Raw genomic sequence first — 14136 nt, forward strand, 5'->3', positions numbered from 1 at the left:
ACTTTTCTTAGTGAGACATGTTTTAGGCAAATTCTCAAGAATCAGTGAAATGTGACCCACAGTCTTTGCAAAATCCTAATCTGAGACTGGCCTAGTCTTTCAAAAATCTTTTCCAAATCTTTGCCAATGTTTGTCAATGTTAGGTAGGCTTAAGTTGACACTTGTCAGTGTCCATTCTTTTGTTGGTCCAGAGTTTATTTTTACTGCATGAACGGTGTTTATAATCTCGTTCAGAGAGTGAAACCGAAGCCAGTCAGGCTCTTGGTTCAGTCCTTCGGGTACCCATCTGACGTCATTACGTCGGCAGACGTCTCTCCCTGGAAGTCCGAACTCCGAAGTTGCCCGAGAACAACATGGCTGCCTGACAACGGCTGAACGGTAAGATAATAAATGTAAGATGTAGTTTGTCTAAATAGTTGCCCAGCATTTGTAACTTTTTAAGAAACATTCCCGTCGTCCATGTTTGAACTTAACGTTCGTGCTGAGGATGTACTAGGTTGGGGAATACCCGCAGTATCGTTAGCTATCGTGCTAACCCAGGAAAAAATGAACTGTAAACTTTCACAGTAAAAAGTAGAATTTTCATAGTTCTATCATTGCCTTTATAGTTCAACCGTGAACATATCATAACTTGACTATGAACTCTTGCATTACTATGAACTTCATGGTCACCACCTCTGATGCGGACTTTAAAGTTTACAGTTAATAAGTAAACATGATGGTTGACTGCAATTCAGTTTATAGTCAGACTGTGGTCTTCATAGTTGTGAGGTTTACTATGAAGTTTACTGTTCAACTATCAAAATGAACTGTACAATTTCACAGTTAAGCAGTAAAATTCACAGTTCAACTTGTATTATTTTATAGTTCACTGCCTTAATAGTTTGACCATGAACATATCATAATTTGACTACGAAGTCTCGCATTACTTTGAACCTCTTGGTCACCACCTCTGATGCAGACTTTAAAGTTTACAGTTAATAAGTAAACATGATGGTTGACTGCAATTCAGCTTATAGTCAGACTGTGGTCTTCATAGTTGTGAGGTTTACTATGAAGTTTACTGTTCAACTATCAAAATGAACTGTAAGCAGTGAAATTCACAGTTCAACTTGTATTAGGCCTATTTTATAGTTCACTGCCTTTATAGTTCGACCATGAACATATCATAATTTGACTGAACTCTCTCATTACTATGAACTTCTTGGTCACCACCTCAGATGCAGACTTTAACGTTTAGGCTATAGTTAATAAATAAACATGATGGTTGACGGCAATTCACTGGTCTTTATAATTGTGAGATTATGAAGACCAGTGAAGTTGATGAAGTGAGATGAAGTTCACAGTTCAACTAAAGATTTTCAACAACAAAAGCAAATCACATTTCTGACATAATACTGGGTATACTGGCTGGGAAAAACTAGATGTACTGCAAAGTGGTACAAAATATGACCGCCGCTCAGTCCTGTACATTCTCTCCGCAAAAATAAATCACGCTTGTCAATTTGTTTCCATCTCCTACTCCATCCCCTACTGCATCATTGTATGTAAATGAGTGTGTGCATGTGTGCGCTTGCTTTTGTGTATGTGCTTCTCTGTCTGTGAGTTTTCGCTTGGTAGTTTGTGAGGTGGGGGTAATGGGATGTGTTTGTGTGTGCGTGTTTGTGAGTATGGGGGTGTGCATGCGTGTGGGTGTGTTTGTGCATGTGTTTGTGCATGCAGGTGCATGTGTGCGTGCATATGGCTGCCTGTCTACTGTGTGTGTATGCGTATTTCTTTGAGTGTGTGTGTATGTTTGTGTGTGTGTACGTGCATGTGTTTGAGTATGATTATGTGTGTGTGTGTGTGTGTGTGTGTGTCTGTGCTTGTCTGTGTGTGTGTTTATGTGTGTGCCTGCATGTGTGTGCCTGCATGTGTGTGCATGTGTGCGTGCATGCGTGTGCGTAGTGTACAGTCACTAAATGTACACATACACCGTTTTCCAAATTATTATGGAAATTGGATTTAAGTGTCATAAACATTTAATTTTATTAAGCTCATGGATGGTATTCTGTATCAGGGCTCTTTAGATCATTGAAATCTAGTGAGTCATTAAACTAGGTAGGTAAGCCCAATGAAAAGGAATTAAGAGAGCAACTGCTAAAAATGCCATTGCAAAGCACCAAACAGGCATTTGCCTCTGGAGTTCCACAAACCTGAAGATGCAAGATCCTCAAGACGTTTGCAAGTGTGCATAAACTCATATCGGCCACTCCTAAACGATGCTCACAAACAGAAACGGTTGCAGTGGGTTCAGGAATACATGAAGACTAATTTTCAAACTGGTTTGAGTGCCATGCAACTTCCGTGGTACAAAAAAATGATGACATGACATGCAAATGACAAATGCTGAAAGTCTTTGGCTGCTATAGGGGAAGGAAAAGGAGAGAATCTCATGGTGTGGCCCCCATGTATTGCAGTGGGCTGCAGTGTGTGTGTGTGTGTGTGCTGATGTATTCCCCTGACCTCGACCCTATTGGGTCATTCTTCGTCAGGTCAACCAGAGTGCACGCACTTGCGTCTTATTTAAAAATAAATAAATAAATACTATGTGTACCTATGTTACCCAGGAGACACTCTGTACATTTTCTTTGTGCTAAGATCAATACTTTCCATTACAGGCAGTTTTACGGGGGGAGGGGGGTGTCAATTTTGTTCTGCCTCTTTTTTGTCAAAGTTCACAAGCTCATTGCTCAAGAACTAAAATATGTAAGAGGCTCAGCTGTTGCAGCCTGGTGCATAAATAGGAAGAGTATGCAGTACAATCACCACAAGTGGTCTGGATGATCCTGCATGCATCAAATTTGCATTGCAGTTCTTGGCTGGGCTCTGTTAACGCCTTCAGAAGACATATTTTTACTCAACATAGGCTCTTGATCCCCCCCTATTGAGATCAGTGGGATGGGTTGACATAAACCCCTAGGTCCTACAGTTCTTGAGTTGTTGTTTTTGAGAAACATGTGTCTGACCATCTACAGGCCACTTGGTGTACAGTCAGTACACATGTATCTATTGTTTAGCCCTCTCATGAACGGTGAAGTGTTGCTTTAAACACCTCATTTTGATGGATCAAAACGAAAAACAATGGTTTCATGCTATTCTTGTGGAGCCCACCAAGTTTCGTGCACCCCGGTCTTTCAGTGTCCCGGGAATCCTTGATGGAAAATTGCTCATGCGAAAAAAGGGAACAAATCTGACTAAACCGCTTAAATGACACCCTCTGAATGAATGCCACATTTTGTGTAATTTGGGCGGGACATACAATAAATTAATACCTATATGTGTTAATTTAGTGACTGTACACTTTGCGCGCCCACACATAAAGATACATAGAGGGTAGACACACACATGCAGGTACACACACACACACCCAAGCACAGACACACACACACACACTTAAAAACACACATGCACATACACACAGCCATACGCACACACGCACACACACACACACACACACACACACACACACACACACACACACACACACACACACACACTTACACACAGAAGACAGCAGGCATACGCATGAACACACACACTTGCACACACACACACACACACACACTTACACACAGAAGACAGCAGGCATACGCATGAACACACACACTTGCACACACACACACACACACACACCAACACGTACACAAATGCATGCCCTACCCCCCCCCCCCCCCACACACACACCATTACGCACATGCCGACACATTCACATAGGCCTACACACACACTCACAAGTGAAAACTACATAAAGGTTGCAGTTGGGGATGGAGTAGGAGATGGAAACAAATTGACAAGCGGTATTTATATTTGCGGAGAGAATTGGTATTGGTACAAAATATGACCGCCGCTCCTGCACATTCTCTCTGCAAAAATAAATAGGGCCTACTGCATGCCAATTTGTTTCCATCCTGCTCCATCCCCTACTGCAACTTATGTAAAAGCACTTGCTTTAGTTTATCAATTATTATTATTAACCTAATATTTAGCCTATATTATCAAATATGAGACTACTTTTTAATAACCATATGTCTAACCATATGTTTTATAGCTGTAATATAGCCTAATGAAAATAATTTAGCTTCCTACTTAGTTCTGACGTGTCAGATGCTTTTGGCGCCATACAACTTGATGACGCTGTCATCAGACAACGAGGGAGACGTTGGGTGAAAGATTATGAAGACAACTCTGGTTATATCCATCTCCTCATAAATTGGATTTATTTTTCATAGCTGAGTTGAAAGAGGAGGCGAAGAGAGATTTCGAGAATTGGATACTGAGGCACACGAAATTGAAGGGTAAGTGCAGTTTGTCTGTATGTTTGTAACGTTAGCTAATACAGAAAATGTAAACCACCATATTCATGGATAACATTAGCTATCCGTTAACGTTAGCTAGCTGGCTAGTTAACTAGAGCTTTGTTAGGGTGAATGAAGGCCTTGTTTAGGATTAATTCGCCACCTTTTTGTCACTTCGTGCTACAAATAACATGCAGCTAATATGTGACTGACGTTAGCTATCTAGCTATGTGTAATATCAATGTTCAACCGTGACATTAGTGGCTAATATTTATTACCTTCCACATTTAGCTGCTAGCTGTTCAGCATCTATGGGAGGCTTTGAACAAAACGGGCATAGCGCAATGTGGCAAGTGAGAGTGTGATAATTACCTAACATAGCTATCTACTAAGACAAGAGTAATGCAATTGACATGCTGCATGTCTGAGTCTTGACTTTTAACATGAAGAAATGAAGAAAGCCTTCTGTATCTCACAGAGTATTTGCTGGGTGTTAATGGGTGTCAAAATCCAGGTCCCAGTAGAACTGAATTCTGAAGGTGGGCTTAGCTCATTTCAGTTTTCAATATATGTTTTAAATTGCAATGGCAACATGTATGATGTGTTATATTGCCCTTGATCTATCTGTAATCTCTTTAGGCTATACTTTTACTGCATTTGTAAATATTACAGTTCCTATGTTGCCATGTTGGCAAAAGTATTCCACCTGCTTTGACCCGCACATGAATTTAAGTGATATCCAATTCTTAATCCGTAGAGTGTAATATGACATTGGTCCATCCTTTGCAGCATTAGCAGCTTCAACTCTGCTGGGGAGGCTTTCCACAAGGTTTGGGAGTGTGATTAAGTGAACTTTTTTTTACCATTCTACCAGAAGCACATTTGTGAGGTCACACACTGATGTTGGACGAGAAGGCCTGGCTCTCAGTCTCCACTCTAATTCATCCCAAAGGTGATCTATAGGGGTGAGGAGTAGGCGAATCAAGGCAGGTGACCCAATTATTTTGGCAACATTTAGAGCTGTTTTTACTGTAGGAGATGTTTTGTGCTAAGAAATGGGGGCGTACACTTTCTATAGGAGGTTTACATTGTAAACATCTTGTGAATGTTCCAGCATAGGCTATCACAGAGAAGATGAGACTACAGTGTCTGCCTAGCTTTAGCAGTGGTGATTTTATTCTGTTAAACAATGAAAATATTGTTGTTATACAATGTCACTCTCCCCTTGAACATTTCTCTCTCCCTCTGTCTCTCTCTCTCACACACATACACACTCACATCTCTCTCGGTCTCTCTCTCTCTCTCTCTCTAATACACACCTCCCTCACACACATCTTGTTCACATGTGTCTCTCTCTCTCACACACACATATCCTCTACAATGTTTCCCCTAGAAATGTTTCCAGCAGTGGCTATTGCCTGTCGGAAGGTGTAATCAAGTCACGGTATTTTTTATTTTTTATTTTTTATCTATTGATGAAAATAATTTGGCTTAATATTTAACCCACACAAGTGGAATAGTTCTGTCGATACAGCAACAATTTCACAACCACAAAAGATATGTTTCGCATTTCAGCACTCCATGAAATTATGCAGAAAGGGTCACCCGTGTTGTTCAGCTAGTTAATTTCATTATAATGTAATGGCCATCTGTAGATGCTAGTTACAGTCCCTCCAGGAATTAATATTAACATAAATAATATTAATAATAAGATAATTGCTTATTTTAATCATATTAAAATAAACAATTAACACAAATTCAAGTAAACGTTTAAATCGCTAAAACGTTTGTCTTGTTTGTTGAACTAGGCTACATCTTTCCGCCACATATCAACAAATTTCTAAACTTGCAGGACAAACTGCTGAACTAGTTGTAAATGGATGGTTGCTATGACCACAAAGGCAGTCGTTAGTTCTATATGAACCTTATTAGCTTTGAAACATCGCTATTTTAATTGTCCTACATGCAGTGTTGGTCATCTTACTTTAAACAGTAATTAGTTACCATTACAAATTACTTCAGCTAAAATGCAATTGAGTTAGTAACTCAGTTACCTCAATGTAAAAGTAATTAGTTACTCAGCATAGTAACTGACGTTAATTTTTATGTTCTATAACGCTGTTAACATCTTTAACGTCAAAGATATTTATATTAACTGATTGATGGGTGGAAGTCAGAACGTGCGCATGGTATCTGCCCACCCAGCCCAGGGATGGCTGATCGGGAGATGCGGGAGGATTCCCGGTGGGCCGTTAACGTTTTGGGCCGGTCTGAATATTGTGAGCTTAAATATATTGTTTCTGCCGATTTGCTGCGCGCTCGTGGCACTTCAGCGGGCTGTGCTGTCGCGGCCCCTTACTCGCAGTTTCCCAAGTATTAACAAAGTAGCACTCACAAAACTGTTCGGAAGTCGCAACCAAGTCTATATTTGCAATAATCTACGGGAGTAAATGAACAACCCCTTCTCCAATTGAACGGCCCTGACGATATGTAGGCTATGCAGCAGAGACGTGTAGCCTAATAATTAATTTTACTGTAAGGTAACCCCCGATATAAAAAGCCCTCAAAAATAAAATAGGCTATCTTTAAAATATGTATTGGGTCCTCCTTTGAAGATAACGTTCAGTTTCAGTGAAGTAGCCCTGTGAGAGAAACTATAGAGGAGCATTAAATCCGACAGACAGAGAAAGTGCGCATTAACAGGCTTGTCACTATTATGCCCATAAGCTATCGTGGCAAGTTCGGTCGGCTACACTACAGTATGTGCAGAAATTAAATGGCTTGGATTTGGTGAGTAGCCTATTTTTTTTCCTCCTGAAGTTGGATATAAAGTGGGCCTATGAATGAAATTATTTCCATTTAATTTCTCTGATGTACAGTATAGGTAGCCTACTAGTCTGTCAAGTTCAAGACAACAATAAACATTATTATTAGCTCAGGGGAGGGTATTCCCATATGATCCTATCCAGTGAACGCGCTTCATTGAACCAAATTGTAGTAACGCGACGCTTTAAATTCTCAGTAACGATAACGGCGTTGCCACGATGAGAAAAGTAATTAATTAGATTACTGCGTTACTGACAAATTAACGCCGTTAGTAACGCCGTTATACTTAAACGCCATTACTTCCAACACTGCCTACATGCCATCCAACTAGCTAAAATCCACCACCGTCATATGCTAGGCCTAAAAAGAAAAAAAATATTTTGGGGATCGGGCCGAATTTTGGCTTAGTTGTGCGTCTCGCATCGTGTAGTATACTGTACATGGGGTAACGAGAAGCGATTACCACCTCACGACTACCTCCCGACCACCTCCCGATCGATCAGGAGAACATCAAACCTGTTTGAAATCCTGATCGCCCCTCGTGAGTCGCACTGTTGAAGCAGTGTTACCTCAACCTGTCACACTACACATGCGCGAACACAGATACGGAAGACAAAACAAACGGTGTTGCCATAGTGTGCTTATTTTAACCCTCTAACCGCCCGGGTTTTTTTTGATTTTTGCATAAAAAATTCAAAAGGCCATGGCTTGAAAGTGGTCAGAGATAAAGTCCTACTGTAAATGTGAAAATCATTGAGTATGAACTAAAGTTTATAAAGGGAGTACATTTACTCATCTAATTTGCATATTATGACGTCACAGGATGGCAATAGCGTCAAATTATGCACATTTCAGTAAATACTGATTGTTGAACACATTTGAGCAGTTTTGCTTTGATTTTTGTAATTTCTCCGACATAACAAACAAACAGGACCACAGCCACATGTAAACCAACAATAGTAAACTATTAGTATTACCACAATCCCTATGTTACTATATAATAAAGTAGCCTGGTCAAATCAGTTCCTATCGCGGATGACTTTGTAGTTCTTCAGAGCCCTATTTTTACTAGACCTGCTGTCTGTACCATGTCAATTACAGACACTATCATCATGATTATCACTGGCACCAAGCACACCATGCTTATTTGAACCCTTTGGTCAACATTGCTGCAGGTAAACATTGACGTACACACGCAAAGACCCACCTCCATTCACAGACGCATCTTGACTGTCACTGCCAATGAACGACCGATCATAATCTCCAAAAGGCAGATATTCTCCTTCAGAATCAGAGTAGGTGAATGGCAGACTCAAGACTTCATAACACACGACTTTGTTTTTTAACATTTGCCGTTTTTCTGCTTCAATTTGTGCATAGCGATCGCGCATTTCACTTCCGCATTATAAACAGGAAATGCGTCTTTTTTTTTTGTTTCTCGCGAGTAATGCAGGCACTTCCTGAAAACTTTTTTACTCGAATTTGGGCTTGAATCGAAGCTCTGGATGTCTGCCAACTAGTGGTGGAGAGTACAAAGGCGATTTGTCACCCTACTCGGATCTACCGTCTGTTTTAATCAGTGATGTTGCTTGTCGCCGTACGGCGCCTTGGGCGGTTAGAGGGTTAAGTGACTTGGGCTTGATTTTGTGTGAAGTTGCTGGTTACATGCAGCGCCTACACGTAGCCTACACAAAGGGCATTTTGAACCTATGCAGCTGCGTCGACTCTACACTGTAACTGTAAGCTCCTCTATGACCACCCCAGAAATGTAACAGGGGTTCGGGGAGGGGATGCTAACTTTTTGGGGTCGTGTCTGTATTATGGCTTATTTTCAGAGACCTGCTGCTTATTTCTCCTCATGTGACCTGGCAACACTGAAAGCAAGTAGACAACACGGGGCCGCATGACAGCACAGCTGATAAAGTTCCAGATAGAAGAGTCCGATGAGTTGGATATGGACGTACAGTGTGAGCAGTCAGATCACATCCGAATATCGGATTGTGTAGCGTGAGAACAGGAATTGTTCATTTAAACTGAAATAAAGACATGACGCCACCGACGATTGCTGCACAACCGATCGTGCAGCATTGCTAAGTGTCAAAGATTTTCGTAGGATTCCTCAAGATCATAAAATAAATTTGGGTTGCACATAAATTGACAGGGTCATGCAGGGAATTTAGCCAAGGAATAAAAGATGTCATTCTCTTTAACCCTATGAGTCCGACTGACGCAAAGTGCGTCAAAAAACACACCCATTCTTCTCTGTTAAATTGCTCCGCGATTATTAGTCGCAGCGTGATGATGGATAGATAGATAGATAGATAGATACTTTATTGATCCCCAAGGGGAAATTCAAGGAAAACTGAGACCTGTATTGCACAAAAGAGCAGAAGCGGGGCTTTCCAACGAGACTAGGTGCTGTGCGATCGAGTATGAAAATTAAAAAAAAATCATGAAGTTAAATCAATGCATATCATATTTACAGTCTATATTGCTCTGCGTTCACCCGCGCATACAGTACTCTCGCTTGAAGTACTCGCGAACCCGGCATCGCACATGCCATGCATATCAAATGAAAGAGGAGAAACAGAGCTTTCCATTGATACCAAATACATTGATCCTTTTGTGTTATAAAAACAGATGATGTGACAAACAAATAATAATGTCATATAGCTTAGGCTACCATTACTCTCCTTTGATTTACTTGTGAAACCGCAATCAGAAAGATATGGCACACATGTCAGATGAAAGAGGAAAGCTAGAGCTATCTACAGATACCAAATACAACCTTCTAGGCCATAAAACAGACGAAGTGACAGCAAAATAATAACTTAATTTAGCTCCACTTACCCCACGTTTATGTGTGGCATAATAGCCTATGTTCGTTATCATGTGTTTCTCTATGACAAGGCACTTTCATAGTACGGTTTTGAGATCCTAGCAAACTCTTGTATGGTATCCAGTTCAAGACTCATATTGCATCCAAATTTGTCAGACAAATAAACACTTTTTTGCCTTTACTTTGTTGATTGCAATGCAGTAAAAAGATATTACAGAGAATCATAATGTGTGCACGTCATGTGTGCTACCACGCAAACAAGTCAGGTCAGTTCAGCTCGTGTCACAAATATGGAGCGCAGAAAGTGTCAAAAAGTCATTTTTCATCACTAGATAAAAATTGCCATTTATGTCTGGAAGGCACAGACCACATATTTCTGTAAATTGCTCAGCCCCAAGGTATCCCTCCACTATGGTTCTTATATTGCCATTGTCAGGGCAGTTAGGCCTACACAACCATGAAAGTCATGTCGTCGAGCTGTCAGCTTGCCGTGGTGAGGTACACGTCAAAATGTAAGAATTTGTATAGTATGCTTTTTGAATTTTTATTATTTAAAAATCTAACTCAAATAAAAGTGTTTAGTTCTGGGTAGCCTAGACTGTGCTGAAAAAAACAATATTAAGCATGTGTGAATGGCACTTGCAGTGACCAGGATAAATGCTTCTAACAAGAGGTAGTGAAAATTAGGACTGCTCGATTATGGAAAAAATCATAATCACGATTATTTTGGTCAATATTGAAATCACGATTATGTTACACGATTATTTCACATGACTTTGGGAACGTGTTGGGAACACCTTTCAACAATTCTTTAAAAATTGAAATTCTAACATTTGTTGTAGGCTACTTTTGAACTATTAAGATAAATACTAACAGATATTCAAAATCAAAGTGTAAACGTAGGCCTATTCAAGTAAAAATTATAACCACAAATAAATAAGATCAACAATGAAGTGCACTTCCACAATCTCTTCAAAACAAGTAGGCAACATGTTGGCAAACAAATTCCAGCTAGTAACTCAGTCCAGAATATTAAAGGCTGGTCTACCATCAGCCCCCAGCATTAACAGCAAATAAGTTAACTAAAATGTAAGACAACATGCTGGTAGGGCTGCTAATATCTCTTAAATGTTTTTAGCCAGAAACACTAGTCTGATAACATATACAGTGCCTATAGAAAGTCATCATACCCTTTTGAAATAGTTACTTTTTTTGTCTTACAGCCTGAAATCAAAACCCATTTAAAAAAAAAATCTTTTCCAGTTTTATTAACAAATTTAGCTGTTCAACATCAAAATAATGAAAAAAAAGTAAACAGTTCTGAAAATTAATAAAAAATGAAAAACTAGAATAACAGGGTTGGAAAAGTCATCATACCCCTGACTAAATACTTTGTAAAACTTCCTTTTGCTTTCATTACAGCCATCAATCTGTTTGGACATGTCTCTATTATAGCTTTGCACACCTAGATAGTGGAATATTTGCCCAATTTTCCGTACAGAAATGTTCAAATTTAGTCAAATTCTGTAGGGAATGGCGATGGACTGCTCTCTTCAAGTCAATCCACATATTTTCTATAAGATTTAAGTCAGGGCTCTGACTTTGCCACTCAAGGATATTCACCATCCTATCCTTAAGCCACTGCTTTGTTCTTTTGGCAGTATGGCATCTGGCGTAATAATCAAGGCAACTTGCAAACGTACCGTAGGCGCAGTGATATCGTACGCAGCATCTGAAAATAGTCCCCATAGACAACAAGCAGTAGTAGTGCCAGTAGTTTGCAAGTTGCCTTGGCTGTGTTCGGAATTTTTTGCTAAGTACTACATACTGCATACTGGTCAAGTATACACTGTGTACTGCATACGACCCCTGCCCCAGTATGCAGTGTAGATCATTATAGCGGTCAACGGCCGCGCAGCGTACTGAACCACTTCATCCCTCTTGGACTTTTTCCAAGCTACGCCCCACTGTCGCGTCTGGTGTTGCTACTTCCATTGATTGTAGTGATTATTAACTGCTGCAGCATATCCCTGTTAATTACAGTTCAATGTTATAGCATTCTTGCCAGTTTAGTGTTCACATGTTTGCTTTTGTTTAGCCTATGGGAAGCACATTGAATGACCACTGTGTATGAAATGCGCTATATAAATAAACTTGACTTGACTTGACTTGCTCTGTTTACTTATTCCGTCTTTGGGTAGACTGGGCATCTCGAAAAAGCAAAACAACAATCAATTGAATCTCTGCATGTTTCATATTTAATAGCCTATTTTGATGGATAAATAAATTAGCATAAGATCAAAATCAGACTCAGTTTGAGATAGGCCTAATAGAAATCATACAATTAGGCCTAATTGACACAAGTTAGAAGAGGACGCCCAAGCTGTGAAATCAGGTAAGTGTGCCTCAGCTGTGGTCAATTGAGGTCTTTGTAGTCTGCAAGCTATTTCCCTTCATGGCTCATCCCTGACGGTCAGTGGAGACTGTTGCGTCTGTGTGTCCTGCATACGGCTTCAAGATGTCTTATCTTTCGGTGGTGAGAGCCAACATTAATGCAAGGAGGAGGAGGAGAAGGTCTGCAATGATGCAACTGATGGCCCTTGAGCTCATTCTTCAGCAGGAATTCAGAGTGAGTATGCCCTATTTCAGGGATTCCCAAATTGTGGTAATGTTACGCGTGCTGTTTCTAGGGTACGCAAGGTGAAAGGTCCGAATGTTGTTAAAAATTTACTTTTCAAGTTTTCTGTAATTAATTCATGAATAACCAACTACATTTGAATCGGGTTACAATGATAAGGAAACAGCCTTTCAAAAGGAAATCGTTTTATAAACTATAGCAGGCAGAGTTTTTCAACGCGAGCCGAGTCAGGATTTAGAAGGTGGTCCGTGTGTGGGAATCGCTGCTCTATAAACTAACAATACTGTAGCCCACAGTTGTCTTTTCTTAAGACTTATGCTGGTAAAGGTGCAAGACTTGGGTTGGCAACTAAATGAAATGTGAAATTAAGTCAATTGAATTGTCATACATTGACCACAAGATGGTGATAATTGACTGGATTTAGTTGAAAAAAGTGCGCACATTCAAACAAAGGTTGGAGCCATAAAAGTTAACATCCAAAAATGAGTAAAAGGTCCGCACACTCTCTCACTTGGTTTAGTTTATTAAGTAGAATTCAAGTTACGTTTCGAGCCGCACAGCTCTTCAGTCTGAAGAAGAGCCATGCGGCTCGAAACGCAACTTGAATTCTACTTAATAAACTAAACCAAGTCAGAGCTAGTGTACGGACCTTTTACTCATTTTTAGATAATTTACTACATGCCATCGTAGTAAGAAATTATGCAACAACCCTGCCCAAAATCCTTAATGTAATGACTAGTGACAGCACTGTATGACAGATACCTTAAGTACAAACAAAACACAACACATAAAATAACTTTTCAATTTAATATATTAAAATGTCTGAACATAACACCAAGAAAAACAAGTGCTTTCTCTTTCAGAACAACCCCAGGGGACCATACTGCCAGTTGAATGACAACACGCCTATTGTCCGCGTCTTCTTCGGAGATGGGGATCTGAGGAAGGACTTCCGTCTCTCCAGGCAAACCGTCAATGCCCTTGTGGACACCCTTGAGGTTGACACTGATGGAGGCTGGGGGAGAGCACTGGAGGTGGCTATTTTTCTGTACTGGCTCGCCAGTGCCACCTCCTACAGAGTTGTTTCGGAGGCCTTTGACGTTCCCAGGACCACCGTGCACGACGTTGTGCACCGAATTGCCATGGGAATACTACAGGTCATCGACAGAGCTGTGCGGTTCCCTTCACCAGAATATCTGGAGGAAGTTGGTGTGGGCTTTGCTCGCCTTTGTGGTACTCCTGCCATGAACAGAGTGGCTGGCAGCATTGACTGCACTCACATCAGAGTGAAACCTCCTGGTCCCTACAAACGGGATTACTACAACAGGAAGTTGTTCCACTCAATGCAGTTCCAGGCCATATGTGACCACAGAGGCATCTTCCTGAATGTGTTCACTGGTCTGCCTGGATCAGTACATGATGCCCGTGTCCTCAGGTGGAGCTCCGTGTACGTGCACCAACTGTACCCCCCACCTGGCTGGTATCTGATCGGGGAT

General features: G+C 40.6%; 1 long non-coding RNA gene across 1 annotated transcript in view; it reads left to right on the top strand.

Moving 5' to 3' along the window:
* Window positions 1–259: 259 nt before the first annotated feature.
* The window catches only part of LOC134079691 (uncharacterized), a 35020-nt gene continuing 21143 nt past the window's right edge, over window positions 260–14136 (top strand). Inside the window, exon 1 of the long non-coding RNA XR_009939120.1 lies at window positions 260–378. This is a non-coding gene — a long non-coding RNA (uncharacterized LOC134079691). The remainder of the gene's footprint in view (window positions 379–14136) is intronic.

The sequence above is a fragment of the Sardina pilchardus genome, chromosome 5 (assembly GCF_963854185.1).
Source record: "Sardina pilchardus chromosome 5, fSarPil1.1, whole genome shotgun sequence".
Classification (NCBI taxonomy): domain Eukaryota; kingdom Metazoa; phylum Chordata; class Actinopteri; order Clupeiformes; family Clupeidae; genus Sardina; species Sardina pilchardus.